A 15,539-nucleotide genomic window follows, 5' to 3' on the forward strand; every position below is an offset into this window, starting at 1 on the left:
TCATTCAAGTCCCATCCAAGTCTTCTGAAAAGTTTTTCTTGAACATTATTCAATGGAGATATGTGAAAGTTTTGTGTCATATTTGTTTGTTTTCAATAAGCTATCAAAGGCTCCCATGAAAAACTCTGTTGATTCATCTAAAATCACTTTTTCAGAAAGAAATATTAAAAAGTCAGTACTTTATTGAAGTAGATTTCATTAGAAGTTACCAAATAAGATGTTCCTTTAGATCAATCTCAAGAGGAACAAGAGCAGAATGAGAATATGTCCTCACCAGCATTCTTACTGTCGATGGGACTTGTATGTTTCTAAAACATTTACCCCTATTTGTGAAAAGCTAAAGCAGGTTCAAGTTCTTCCCTCTTTGGGAATGACTCTGGCTTTCACTTTGATCTCAATTAATATCTTGTTTGTTTCTCTAATGCCCTTATAATAATTAATATTGGACTTGGAGTCAGGAAGATGTGAGTTCAAATGCCACCTTAGATAATTGCTAATTGTATGGTCCTGGGCAAGTCACTGCACCTATCTGTACCTCAGATTCCTCCTCTGTAAAATGAGGATAATAGTGCATAGGATTGCTGTGAGGACTGAAGAGTTATCACATGTAAATTGCTTTGTAAATCTTTAAGTGCTATATGCAGTCTAACTATTGATGCAATTATTATTAAGTATTATTTCAGCGTGTATCATAGTTCTGACTGTCTTGCAAATTCTCTGAAGGTAGGAACTACTAGGTTTTCTTTTTCTTTGTATCTCTCCCGATTCTAGCACAGAGCTAAGCACATATCTATAATATTGCAAACTGCTACCCATCCATGCCTTCTCATCCAATAGAAACCCTGGCCATGTCCTCTCATGTACAGACAGGCGCATAATAAAGGTTTGGTGAATTGAACGAAATTCCTGATTTTTAAAAATGTTTATTTTCAACCAACCAAATCAAACTTCCCAGTAAATGGAGGGGAGGGGTGAGAAGGGAAAGGGAAGATGGCTCAGGGAAGTGACCTTAAAATAAAATTATTTAAATGTTGAGGATATATCATATATCACTCATCAATACCTGCAAACAACACCAAATTTCACTCTAGTGTTTCCCACTTCTGCAGATACAACACACTATCTTTGAAAACTTGTAAAATCAGATAGTGTTAAACAAAGGGTTAAGTATCAGCCACATTGTCGGGGGAAAAAAAAGATTTAAGAAGCTCCTTCACCCACAAGTCTAGCAATGATTAGGCTAACTAAGGATGGGAGATTGCTTAGCATAAATATGTTCATATTTAAACAAAAATTATCATATTAGGATTTTGCCTTAGATGCCATGGAGGGAACCTCTGCTTTCTGGAGAAACAAATCCTCCCAAAGCCATGCTTAATAGCATCCCCACCACTCTCTAATAAACTCCACAGGAGACCAATTCTAACCAGAAGCCAGTGAAAGAGAAAGAGTTGCACCTTCTCAATTTTGTCCCCAGTACCCACACAGATGGAATGTCCTCACTAACCATATCACGGAGCAAATTGTTTTTGAGTGGAATTTGGATCTCATGCAGAAATTGCCTGATGTTTATCTGCACATTAATATCATAAGGACAAAAAAGAGAAAGAGACAAAAAAGAAAGGACTTGATTGTTCTTTAAAAGTTTTCCTAACAAAGACACCTGAGGCCCCCATCAACTAAATAACAGCCTGGCATTTTTCAATTAAACACAGAAAGTCCCCCTCATCAAATAGAGCAAACACTTGCTGAAGAATATCACACGTTGACATATCCTTGATCCAAATTTGGGGCTGTTGTTAAAAAAAAAAAAAACAGGATCAAGGTTGCTGATATCAGGATGATAAAGGGTTAGAATGCCAAATACAGCCCATTTTCAGCCGGAGCTTTGAATATATCAGGCTTCGAGTATTATGAATACATCATTTGACTTTATCAGACAACTATCCCAAAAGAATAAAGAATGCCAACAAAAAATGCCATGACCATCCCTTCGAAGAGACAGGACAAATCATCCTAAAACATGTCACAGATGGATTTTCAAGAGGACTGCTATCCAGAAGAACATGCTCAAAATAAGAACATTATATATCATCTACTTGGAAGCTGGCTAATCTACCTTGGTTAGAAGTGAGAACTGTTGCTGTTGCAAGACAATGCTCTCTTGGATTCTTAATAGGCAATTTGCTTTTTAAAAGATACAAATCCATTTGTGTGTCTAGCCTTTCCTTCCAGCTTCCTTAGCAACAGCTGGGACAGGAATTTAAAAGGTAAACATGATTCTAGCCCACTCCCAATCCCCCTCAAAAAAAAAACTTTAATGAAAGCTCTTTTCTTAAATCTGTGGGGTGTTTAAATGAGTTTGTAATTGTAATGGCATCCTATGGGTAGAAAAGATTTGGAAAAGAAAGAAGTTAGCTAAAAAACAGAAGAGCAAAGAGCAATGGTCAAGATGACAAAAGGGGAAAGAATTGAGGATGGATTTCTGCGTGGCTTTTTGCTTCTGAAATGATCTAGTGTAAGTCTGCTAAAGCTCCAAACTGAGCTGACTCTTCAAACTATTCAGAAATGGCAAGGAGCTTATGCAGTGGGACCTGCACTGATGCAGCTCTCAGAGATCAGAGGAGGTTTTCCCTCTTCAGACACAATCCTTTCATGTTAATACATGGCCCCCTTCCTGGTGCAGCTTCCCACCCCACCCCATTTCCCACCTTTTGAACTCTCCTTCTGTTACTGGAGGGAGACCACCACTGATAAGACCTGAACCTGCTTTTTTCAGGGGAAACATTCATGGGGGGAAAAGTTTCTCAGACATTTAAGAAATCCCTGAGCTGGCTTTAATTAACAGATCCAGCTATGTTTCTTTAGTGAACATAAGTATTTTCTAGTTGTAGACTTACATGGACTAAAATAGCCACTTAGCATCAAACATATCACAAAACAAAAAAGAAAAAAAAATTAGGAGTCCTGGGGTGGAGGAGACAACATAATTAAACAGCTTGAAGTGCATTTTCAATAAGACTTTTCCCCAAGTATTCAATAGACTTCATGGGAATGATAGCCTTTCATAATTTGGTAAGGTCTGCATCATTTCACTTCAAAAAGATACCGTTTAGAAGTTCAAAATCATGTTTGTGCTCCTTTTTTTTCTCTTGGCAGTTAAGAACAAACATATTCCCAGGTTTTTGAAAGATGAAATTAAATGTTGAAATATTTAAATAAATTAAATTTAGAGATAATTATATGCACATATATATACACACACAAATATGCATATACTTGGTCAATTGGTCAAATAGAGTTTATTAAACACCTGTTATGTGCCAGGCACTGTTTTAAGTGATAGGAATACAAAGAAAGGCAAAAGACAATCCCTGCACTGCGATTATAGATGTGTGTGTGTCTGTGTGTGCATAAAATCATCTCCAAATCTCAGTTTTCTATCTCTATAGTAACTCACTGCCTTTTTTCTAGTATTCACCCCTAAATATTGTGTCTCCTTGGAATCCAAATTAACAGTAATGGCTTATGTTAGCCAAGTAACACATTTTGATTTATATTTTTTAAATATAGATTTTTAACAACCAAGGTAATATCCTTAAGAAAGCAATGGGGAAGAGTTTTTTTATGTATATGCCAATTAAAACCTAAAGAAAGAAAGATATAAATGCTGAAATTCCCAGGACTTTTCTTCTACAGGCACCTGAGGAATAAATACATACATACATACATATATACATATATATACATACATATATATATATATATATGTAAGCTCCACTATTACTAATGGAAATTATAGACATAAATGTCCCTTGAATTAATGCAAGAACAAGCCCCTTAGGGCCCTATCCTACAGTCCTTCCATGAACCTAAATCCCATCAGAATCAATGGGAATTACATGCAAGTGAGAGCTGCAGGCTTGGAATAATGGTAACATCACTATAATTAAGGCTGAATAGGCATTTCAGTGATTAACCTTGATTTTAGGGAATCTGTATTTTGGCCTTTACAATCTGAATAGAGCTATTTTATCTTTCCTTTTCATATATTTTATGATGAAACAACCAAAAATAAATTTGAGAAAGCTAGGGGTTTGGGATGACAGCACAACAGTCACAAATGGAAAAAGCTAAATTTCCGAATATAAGCAAAGAACAGCAGACTGGACCTGACAACAAAACCTTGTGGAAAAATGAGATCTGGATAAGGGAAGAAGATGACTACTCTGAATGAAGAGCACACACTCTTCCAGGACACTAGCCCCCACCTTGGTTAATCAAAAAAGACCCAGCTCTATAGAATATGGGTAATCAGACTTGTGCTGTAGTGATACAGAACTTTCAGGATAATGTCAATGCAAGCCTACGGTGATCATTTTTCCTATGTCAAAATGGCACTTAATTTTCTCATTGTAAAGCCATCAACTAAGAATGGGAAAAAAAGGCAGGGGAAGGTGGGGGGGGGAGTACCCATAAACTGAATCTTTTGCCATTTACCTTAACATCCTTTCTAAATGTACATTTCTCTCAAAACTAGGGTCATCCTTTTAGCTTTCCCAAGCTGAAGGGAATTCCAAGACACAGATTCTAATTCTAGCTTTTCTACTTTCCAACTTTGTGACCTTGGACAGATCACTCAACTCTTCTGAAATTCTGTGGTTCATCTGTAAAATAAGGCCACTGGACTTATCAAATATAGTGCACAGGCTCACCCAAGATCAGCCCAAGCCAGATTAAAATGAAATTGGGAGATATTTAACAAAAATAAATAAAAATATAATAAATCACAGATAATATTACATTTTAAAACTGTCAATAAGATACACAGGGATCCTTACATATGATTTAGTTTGAGTTTCTATTTGAGTTTGAAACCACTGGAATTGCTATAACCTTTAGGATTCTTCTAGCACTAAATCTAGATCCCTGCTTTTCTAGTGGTCATCCTATTCTTTTTTTTTTTTGTTAAACAAATTGACAGCATAATATATGTATTGTTCTCATTTATGTTAAAGATGAACCTAATAAAATCAAAAGTAAGTCACTCCGAGGGCCACTGTCTTATAGGCAAAGTTCATGCTTAAAAATAAACAGGGAAAGTCTCTACCCAGATCCAATGGGGGAATATGAGAAATACTTTGAGAAATAACACATACTAGTGTGTCCAACTTGCTCTTCATCTTGAATAATATAATAATATTTTTTGAATGCTGGGTGCTTTGTCTTTGACAGTTTGAAGGCCACACAGGAGGCTTAAGAGTATGGAGACCATCTCTACATTATATAAAAATTGAATCTCCTTTTACTTCAGTAAACTTCTGCAAGGATAACCTCATAGTATTCCAATTTAAGTCTTGGTATTCCAGGTAGCAATATTTTCACCAAGACATTTCCTGATATTTTGAAAAAAAAAAAAGCCAGAGTTGGTTACTGTAAAAATAATAATAATAATTAATAATAATGATGATGATCTCAGGAAAAAAAAGGGCATGGCTTGTACTTAACATTGATCATATCATCAAAATAAGGATCTGAGAAGTTTTTTGTTTTTTTTTTTAATTAAAGTTGGGGCATGAACCCAGAAAGACGAAATCCACTGGGTCCAGTCTTGTAAAGTACTACTTACACTAGCCATTCTATCCCAAAAAGTAAATTTAATTCAGTTCATAGCAGCAATGGCAAATATTGGCCTATAGGTTTAGATGGGAATAAAAATAAGGAGTTTGGCCTCTGGGAACTACTTGCATTCTGAATTGATCAGCTTTCTGCTAGACATTGTAGAAGGCATTGAGGTGGTACAGTGGATAGAGTGCCAGCTCTGAAGTTGGAAGATTCATTTTCCTGAGTTCAAATCTGGCCTCAGACACTTACTAGATATGTGACCCTGAGCTAGTCCCTTAACCTTGTTTGCTTCAGTTTCCTCATCTATAAGATGTGCTGGAGAAAAAAAATGGCAAAAATTCCAAATGGGGTCACAAAGAATCAGATATGACTCAACAATCACACAACAGACTTTGCAAAGGATTCTATATCTACCATTCATGGAGTTAATCTACTCTGTATTTTGGAAATGAACTATATCCTTAAACAAGTGTACAGATCACAAGGCGGTCCCTTTGATTTTCACTAACACCTTATTCCAGAAGAAGGACTTTATTACCCAACTCTACTATTTGCTTCTCTCAGGCTGTCTCTTAGCTCCCCCTCCCTAGTGGACAGAAAGGATAGAATTTTGTGGGGCAAATAAGTTATTCATGGAGTGAATATAGCTGGGCAGTGCAAATTCACCAACCAAGGTTCCCCAGTGTCTCATTTCCTATTCTATCCTGGTTTAGTCACCCTTTAAGGTCAATTCCTAAAATCACCAATAGGAGGGTCAGAATAGATCAAGAACATGAGTCTTAAACTGAAAGTAATTGCTTCCTCCTTCAGAATTCTAAAACTTTGTACCCATCAAATACTCTTATACTTTAATTTTTGTTGTTGTTAGATATTTAGGTATATGTCTTTTCTTACAAGACTTTAAGCTCTATGATGAGAGAGACTGAACCTTACATTTTTTCCTCTATTCCTCCACTAATGCCTAGTCTGGTGTTTTGCATATTGCAGGTACTCTACAAATGTTTATTAGAAGACTGAATGAATGTTAATGAGATAAGCCACTAATATATTGCCCATTCCATCTATGGACAGTCCCTCAACATCCAAATGGAACTCCCCTTTTCTTGTTATTGTTATATCTTTTCTTTTCAAACTTTCTAACCAATATACACGGACAGAAAAAGTTAAGATTCAAATCTGTCTCCTCTCCATCCTCCCCCATATCTTTCCACACATCTTAAGATATAATCTGTCTTGAACCAGACATGAATTTCATGAACTTCTAAACCATCCATAGTTTTTAACAACCTTTATAAAACAGACATCTCATTCTTGCTTACTCCCACCTCTCTCCCCCCCAACACATCATTTCAGGCCTAAAGCCAAAGATTATTTTCTCTTAAGTGAAAACTTGGGCCTAACATTTTTGTCTTTCCAAAATCTAGCTTCAAAAGCAGAACACATGAGAATTGAAATTAGGGAATCTATTCTTTCTTCTCCTACCAATCTAAAGTCCTACAAAAGGACCAAATACCGAAACATGTAAGAATACAAAATCTTCCTAGCGCTGCTGATATGGAGAGTGGGATAGGGAGAGTCATAATGAAGTGGAAGGTGAAGATGAGCAGGTCTAAGGCTTCTTTTCTGATGAAGGACAACAAATTGACCTCCAAATAGCAGATTTCCATGTTTTCACTTTTGTAAAGCCTGCCTTTAAATAATGTTGAGAACTCAATACAAGTAAATATCTCAACTTACTTACAGCCTTATTAAAAACACTAAATCCAAAGATGTTAAAAGGCTATAATTGTCCTCATTCAAACTGGGAAAATAAATCTATTTGCTTTTATTTTTCTTTTATGACACTCTTTTAAAAAATAAGTTCATCTATATTCTCAGGAACTGCTCTTTCTTTTTCTTTCTCCATTCAAGACACCTGTGCAATTCAAAACCAACTTTTGAGCAGAAGGCAAGAAGGGGAAACACACACACACACACACACACACACACACACACACACACACACACACACCTCTTTAACTCTGATTTCCTGACACTTAAAGATGAGCCTGTGCTCTAGTGCTTATTCGGACTGTAAGTGGGAGACTATTTTAATGGGCTAGTGGATTTTATAGGTCTGTTCTAATGTAAATTTCTTTGGTCACCTAAGGCTGGCTAGACTTAATGTGTCAGCTTTCTGTAGTGCAGATCACAGTTTCTCATCTGAGTCTTCCCTTCAGTTCTGGAAGCTAAATTGTGACCAAAGGCTCCAACTTCTACTCTCCTCCCCACCTTCTTGGAGGATCAAGGGGCTATTGGCCTCTAGCATGGATACCAGTGTGACCGTCATCTCTTCATTCTTCAAACCCTCCCGGAAGACAGCCACAACCAACATAGTTAACTTGCTGAGTACTGAAGACCTAGAGCTCCGTAGACAAGATAAGCACCCCAAAGCACAAACAATACCTTTGGCAGTGCAGTGGTCCAAGTGAATGCAAATTTATTGAAAGCATTTTCTAGAAGTTTTCCACAATTACCATTTATGTCTTCAGGAATTGTTTCGCTAAGCCTAGTTTAGGGTGAAAACATTTTAGAGACTATCTCTGCAGATGAAATACGAGGTACTAACCTTTTTTTCACATGCCCAGATGTTAAGTTCATTTTCATCACATTTATGCAAATTTCATTTGAACAGTAAATCAAAAGAAAGCTTAAATCATTGTACACTATTAAAAAATCAACACTAAATCCGGTTTACTCCCGGTAATATTAACATAAAGTCACACTTAAGAGAATGAGGAAAAAGAACAGATGTCATTTTAAGTTCCCCCAGCCTAAAGATCAGCTAAACGGAGAGAGGGGGAGAGAACAATTTCTGGACATCATAAAAGATGAATTTATATATCTGGGCATTAACTGATCGTGACTTTATCAAATTAAAGGCATACTTTGTTTATGATACCCATGTAAACCTGTAATAAATCAAAGCTCTCTGAAGTTGATTCAAACTTTGGAAAAATAAGAGGTCAGCATTACAGGGGGATAGAATCTCTATTAACATTTGAGTTTGTAGGCATGGGAAGGTTCAAAGGCAGAGTCGTGCTATATTCTGGAGTCTAGGCGCTTTCTTTTCTATGGGGGAAAAAGTTAATTCATAGGGCTCATCGGGCTTACATTTGTCAAGGAGCAGGACGTCAATGCTATCATTATCAAGCAAATCAGCCAGGCGTTTAATGGTAGAATCAGGAGACATTTGCACTCCACTATCAGAATGACATCATAACTAAAACAGCCTTCAGCAAGAAGCGCCTATTCACAAAGCAAAGAAAAAGAGTGAAACACAAGGGTTCCCCACTTTTTCTCCTCCTGCAGGCTCTGTAACCCGGCCTCAGAGGGTCCCCTCTCAGTACCATGACCTCTGCCAGCCATTTCATCAGGACTGAGGAGAAATCAGAAATGCATTTTTTAAAGTTACTTTTTACCCAAGGCTCTAAATTTAAATATTTAGTATTCTTTTGAAAAAATGACAGACCGAGGGACTTAAAAAAATCACTAACCATCTCATCCAGCAATGACTGGGGTGCTCAATGATCAGAGGATTTACAGCACTTTCTCAATCCCTCGGAGAACCTCACTTTTTAGTGAAAATGCTCCGGTCAATCTGTGTCAAGCAACTAGAAAGAGATCATTTCAGGGGAGGGAAGTGTTAAGTGATAAGCTCTTTCTGTTTTGTTTTTGTTTTTTAAAAGCACAAACGGACACCCACTCCGAAAGCGCGCACAACCTTAGGGTCCTCGGTGTGGTGACGAGCTGAATGATGGGGAGAAGAATACCATCTCCTTCTTCCGTAGCTACATCCACACACCATCGAGCCACAGACATCAACATTACACATTTACAAAAACAATCCTTTTCAAAGTCTCCCTACAGGTACATACATCGTACCGGAAAGGAGAAATGAACACACATTCACCCATACACAATAACAACAACAACATCTCACCTTGCCTAAGAAGTCGGAGGGAAAAGTTAGGGAAGAAGACAGAAAACCTAAAGTCCCCGAGGCTACAGAAAAATCCCGCTCTAGAGAAGCCGCCCCAGAGACCCGCCGGGGAATGTTCGGCTTTCCGAAACACTTCGCATCTTATTTGCACTTAACCTATTGATGTACTTATGCAGGTCACTTACTTTGGAATATGTTTGAACCGTTTTAATCAAGCAGATCGCGGCGATTTTCACTTGGGTTTGCAAACAAGTTTCATGGAGGAAGAAGGAAAGAAAAAAAAAGATCCAATTATGCAAATCTGCTCCGGGATAGGTGGTGAATATTCAGTATGACGAGGCTACTGTAATAGTTCAATGCAACACACTGTACTGGACAGATTTATGGGGGCGCGTCACCACTACGCCAGGTCCTGCTCGCCAGATCATCTTGAAGTTAATTAAAGCCGTAATGTCCACTTTCCCTGCGACCCTCCTTACTTGGGTTTACTATTTCAACACTAAAGCTTGGGGCTGGGGTGGGGGTGGGGGGCGAATCTTGTTCGCTCGTCTTTCTATTTATCGCCTTCTCCCTCCCTCTTTCTTACTCTCCTCTTCCTTTTTTTTTTTTCACTCTCTCCCTCTTTTTTTTTCCCTCCCTTTTCCTCCTAGAAGTTTCCTTCCACTTTACGAACAAAGATATGAGCCACAGGAAAAGAGATTTAAAGAAAAAAAGAACAAAAAAAAAAAAAAAAAAAAAAAGGATTAAGCAAATCTGTCCTCAAGTAATATAGTTGGTACTCTGAACCTAGGGAAAAAAAAAAAAGCGCCCTGACCCCAGTGAATCTCTCCTCTTCTGCCTGCCCGCCCGCTCCTCGCCCCCCAGCGCCTCCCCAAGTTTGCCAAAGCCCTTTGTAGTGCGGCTCAAAGCAGCCAGTCCTCTTCTTTTTGTGGCAGCTTCTAAACTTAATTATGACACTTAAAAATAATCATTCGGCCATCGCCTCCCTCCCCCTCCCCACCTTTTTTTACCTCCTCCTTCCCCCACACACAAACCCAAACACTCTCCCTTCCCGCCCCCCGGTCTCCTGCTCCCCTCCCCTAGCGTCCACTCCACCCCTGGAAGCTGGACTACCGCTATCTCTATCAACGGGTCAAATCAGCTCAGCAAACACGGCCCCTGTTGGATTTATTTTAAACTGCACAGCCCTGTGAGAAGCACTCACTACATGCTGAAGCACAGACAGACAGTAGTAACACACACATCCACACGCACGCACACACACGCGCGCGCGAGCGCGCGCACATGCACACATACATTCGCTCACACACACTCTCCTTCGGATTTGGGGGGTGATGATGGTGGTGGTTGTAGAGACCAGTTTCCTCACCACCGCCTGATATCGGCGACGTGTTATTCTCATTGTCTGCCGGTGCTTTCTGCATAACAAACAGAGCCGGCAGGCTCCGCTCTCTGGGTCTGGCTTGCAGGGACTCCTTTAAGCCAACTCATTTTCTGCTGAAGAGCAATGAGAAATCACGTCTTCTCCTAGACACTATTATAGACATAACAATATCCTCCCAACAAAACCCCTTCTACAATAACACTCGGGTACACAAATAGGCTGTTTACTGTTATTCCCCCAGCCTCCTCTTCCTCGGAGCCCCTCCCTCTTCATTTTAAAAGCAAAGCCCCCCCCCAACCCTTTTCCCCTGCCATCCCCATCCCTTATCTTCTTTCCAGTCCAACCACCCCCCCTTCCCCTCCACACACACATAAAACACAAACATTTACCAAACCCACGGGGTCCTCTAACTATTTCGCCAAGAGACAGATTGCAGACACCGACTCACGGAGGCAGAAGTCAAAAAAACTTAACTTTCCACCTGTCCCCAAAGAAATCTCTTCTGTAGTTTCCCTAGAAGACTCTGAGACCAAAAAAAAAAAAAAAAAAATCTCCATCCCCCGCCACACCTCCCACCTTCTTCCCCCCCCCTTTTTAAAGTTCGCTGGCTTCTGCGTTTCAACCTTCCCTCACATTATATACATCTATCTATATACATAGAGTCTATATTTTAAATTATTTGCAAAACTGCAACAGATGGGCGCATTGAGATCTGGATTCTTTCCTACTCGTCATCAAAGAAAAGCTCTCTCTCTTTTTCTCTCCCTATTTTTTTTTTTTTTTTTTTTTTTTTGCCTAAAATATATCCTGGGTCCCGCCTACGACTGTTTTCCTTAATTCTTCATCTTTGCAAAATAATTCGCAAAGCAAAGCAGAAGCATTATCAGGCAAAGATCTTTACTACCCAGTTCTTCAACAGAGGGGGGTGGGGGTAGAGGAGAAGGTGAGGGGCTGGGGGAGCTGCTTTCCAATCTGTCTCCATCGTCACTTTTCCAATACCTTCTCCCTTCTCCCATTCCCAGCACCCATGTTCCCACCCCGCGTCCCCCTCCCATCCCAAATGCTTCCCCCCTCCCCCAATAGGTCTCCACCCCAAACCCTAGCTTCTCTCCTTAATTCTCTCTCTCTCTCTCTCTCTCTCTCTCTCTCTCTCTCTCTCTCTCTCTCTCTCTCTCTCTCTCTCGACAGCTAAGTTTCCTCTAGAACCTGTTACTTATTTTTTTTTTTTAATCTACGGTACTTAGATATTTAAAAATAAATTAAATTTAACTTAAAAACGCCCGGATTTGAGGCTGACAGGTGCTCCCTGGCTCCCGGGCAGTGTTTGCAGGCAAACTCTCCTTTACCTGAGCTCCAAAGGTTTAAACCCAGAGCTGACATTTAGTGCATACTTGAATGTCACAACGTTCGCTCAAAGCATTATGCACGGCTCCCTATTCATAAGAGGTCGATTAGAGCACAAAATGGCAGGTCTCCCCGGCACTTGAATCTCACAAGTTTGACACATGGTATGCATCAGCTAACTTTGATTAAAAAAAATGGTTACAAATTACACTCCGGCTGAGCCGGAATCCTGCAAGGGAGAGGCAGAGAAGGGAGGAGAGACAGAGATAGAAGAAAGAAGGGAGGGAAAAAATGTTTAAAAGTCACTTCTTCAAAAGTTTACTAGGACTACAGCCTTTTCTCTCTCCCCCCCTCCTCACTCCCCCACTACCCCCTCCAAAAGTTTCTCTGGGAACTTAAGGACAGATTCGCTCAGATTGGGGGGGAGCTGAGAACCGAAGTGGGGGAACGAAAAGTGGGAGGGGGCAGGGAAAAAGGGTAGCGCCTGGATCCCCTCTCGCAGCTGCCTCCTGAAAATCCGGGGCAACTCTTCTGCAAAGTAACGGTTTAGGGGCTTGGGCGGGGGCTGGGGCTGGAGTGGGGGTGGGGTGGGGGGAGAGAAGGAGGCGAGACAGACGGGGCTCTTTCTCTCCAGCCTAAGTTCTATAGCGCCATTCAATGGCTCCTCGCCTCCTTTCATTATTTTCTCCTTCTCCCCTGACAGCCCTTCTTGCAAACGTCACAGCTATGGATATTTAATTATACTGTATTTTTTTAATCACGGTGGAAAAAAACGGCAGGCCTCATTGCGATGGGGGGGTGGGCGGAGAGGGGGGAGGGAGAAATGCAAAGAGTCCAAACTCACTTTGCCACCTCTCGGACACTGGGTCCGGAGCCCCCCACCCCCCCCGTGCGCCCCCCACCCTCGGCACCTCCACGAGCCCCCTCCACCTTTGTCTTCCTTACCTTAAACACTTAAAGAAACGAGTAGGGAGCAAACTCCGGCACGTAAACGAAGCGTTGTAAAAGATTGTGTTCAATGAATAATGAGGCATGTCCACATGATTGACTTGATCATTTTCTAGGGCTGAGGGGGGACAGGCGCTGCTCCGAAGTACCACAGTCGCCCACTCCCGAAAGCCCTTCTAACTGTTTCCAACACATCCCGAGGAAAGAGTGCTTTATTTTAATCTGTCTCTTTTCAGAATAACCCTGTTCATTGATACTAATCATCCAACATCAGAAGACATTCCCATCTTTCAGCTCGGACTCCCCCTATCTGGTAGGTGGAATGCATTGTACCATTAAAAAACCTCTCCATTGTCGTCTTGGCATAATTCACAGCAACTAGATAGGTCTTGCGGCATTTAGCTTTGATGAGCCAAAAGCTGAACCCTTGATATAATAATCTACAAAGAATGGTGTGTGATCGTCCATTTTTTCTCTCTGTCTAGCAACTAAGAAACCATTTAACACAGCGCAGCTTGGTTCTGACCTTGAGCTCATGTAAACACACTTATTAAAATCTATCTATTCTCTAAGAGCTACATTCTGATTGTCAGACTCGTTACTCAGACATATATCAGCCCCTTTGCTTGTCATTACTTTGCATCCCTGCCTTTGACTAAAGAATTTTTTATCGAGAGAGAGAGAGAGAGAGAGAGAGAGAGAGAGAGAGAGAGAGAGAGAGAGAGAGAGAGAGAGAGAGACAGAGAGAAGAAAAAGCTTAATTCTTACCTGCTTCTGAAACTATTTAAAGTCTGTCTCTTTAAAAAAAAAAAAAAAAAAAAAAAAACTCCCCGGTGAATCTTGGTGGACAGCGGGACGTGCAGCATCAGTCACAGCTCCGGCGTTTAAGAGAAGTAATCAGCGATAAAGTGACGTTGATCCGCGCTCTAACCTTGTGGCGTATTTAATGTAAATAAGCCAGTTATGTTACCAATCGCATAGATACAAACACATAAAGGTCTTCAGCATCGCCTTCCCATTCTCTTTCCATGAGAGCCGACTTTATTTACAGACACTATTTAGGGGATCATGATAATTCTAAAACAATACTAGTGCCAAATGATTATGAAAATATGATTTTAATTAATCACGTAGTAGGCAAGGAAATTAGCATACGGTAATTAAACTTAGGGAAAAAACGTCATGGACGTTCTCTGCCTTATGGGTCCAGAATAATCATTAAACGATGGGTTTCAGGACTTAATTATCAAGCAAATAACTTTTTTTAAGCAACTTTTCAAGGTTTATCCTGAGGGCAAACGCTTTTAGTAAATAATATACAACCAGCAGAAAGCAAGGTGCCAATGTGCAATAGGTTATGTTTCTACAAAGCAGGGAAGAGAGAGGGAAGGAGGAAAAGGGCTGAATAATGCAAGTATGGATTCTATGTCCTGTAGTTGACAAAAGCCTTGGTACCTCAATAGACTCTTTGTTATGGGATTATATAATGATTGTGGGGGTAATTATGGGAAAAAAAGATTTAGTAATAATAAAAAAGTATCAAAATACGCCAATGAGCAGCTTGTTTTAAAAGAAAAGACTTGCTTGTGACATTAGGGGCATTTTAATAACAGAAAGGCAGGATCCGAAAGAGTTGGCAAATAAAAAAGGAGAGAGAGAGAAAGCCTGTGATGCGCATGGTTAAGAAGCGATGGAGACAGATTGATTATTCCAAATGCCGAGCCACAGGGACACTTAAAACATTGATTCAGGTAAGACTAGTTTCATCTTGACTGAAATGAGTTCCCCGAAGATGACTGGCATACATTTTAAATCAGTTTACTACAACAATACATTATTTAAAAAAATAAAAAAATAACATCTCAGGCAAAAAGCTTCCAGTTTAAAAGAAGTGTCCAGGAAAAAAAAAAAGGGGGGGGGTGGGGAATAGATTGAAAAACTTTGTGTTTCTCTCTTGTTTCCCAATGAGATAGTGGCCTTGCAATGAATTAAAGAGCAGAAAAGGAGAAAGGAAAAGAAGGGAAAGGAAAAGAAAGGAAAGAAAGGGAAAGGAAAGGAAAGGAAGAGAAGAAAAAGGAAGGGAAAAGAAAAGAAGGGAAGAGAAGGGAAGGGAAGGGAAAGGAAAGGAAGGGAAGAGAAGGGAAGGGAAGATAGAAGAAAAAAGGAAGATAACAACAGAGAAAAGAAGAACACAAGGGAAGACAAGGAAGCAGAGGGAAAACAAGGGAAGAGAAGGAGAAAAGAAGGGCAGATCTT

General features: G+C 40.0%; 1 protein-coding gene across 13 annotated transcripts in view; it reads right to left on the reverse strand.

The window, feature by feature from the left end:
• The window catches only part of ZNF536 (zinc finger protein 536), a 578,037-nt gene extending 563,945 nt beyond the window's left edge, over positions 1-14,092 (reverse strand). For 3 of the 13 annotated variants that reach the window (XM_074293261.1, XM_074293254.1, XM_074293258.1), the window contains exon 1: positions 13,281-13,972. The gene's annotated coding sequence lies outside the window, so the exon portion shown is untranslated. The other 10 variants (XM_074293267.1, XM_074293257.1, XM_074293265.1 and 7 more) reach the window with 8 other exon arrangements.
• Positions 14,093-15,539: the final 1,447 nt, after the last annotated feature.

This window comes from Sminthopsis crassicaudata, chromosome 2 (genome assembly GCF_048593235.1).
Source record: "Sminthopsis crassicaudata isolate SCR6 chromosome 2, ASM4859323v1, whole genome shotgun sequence".
NCBI lineage: Eukaryota > Metazoa > Chordata > Mammalia > Dasyuromorphia > Dasyuridae > Sminthopsis > Sminthopsis crassicaudata.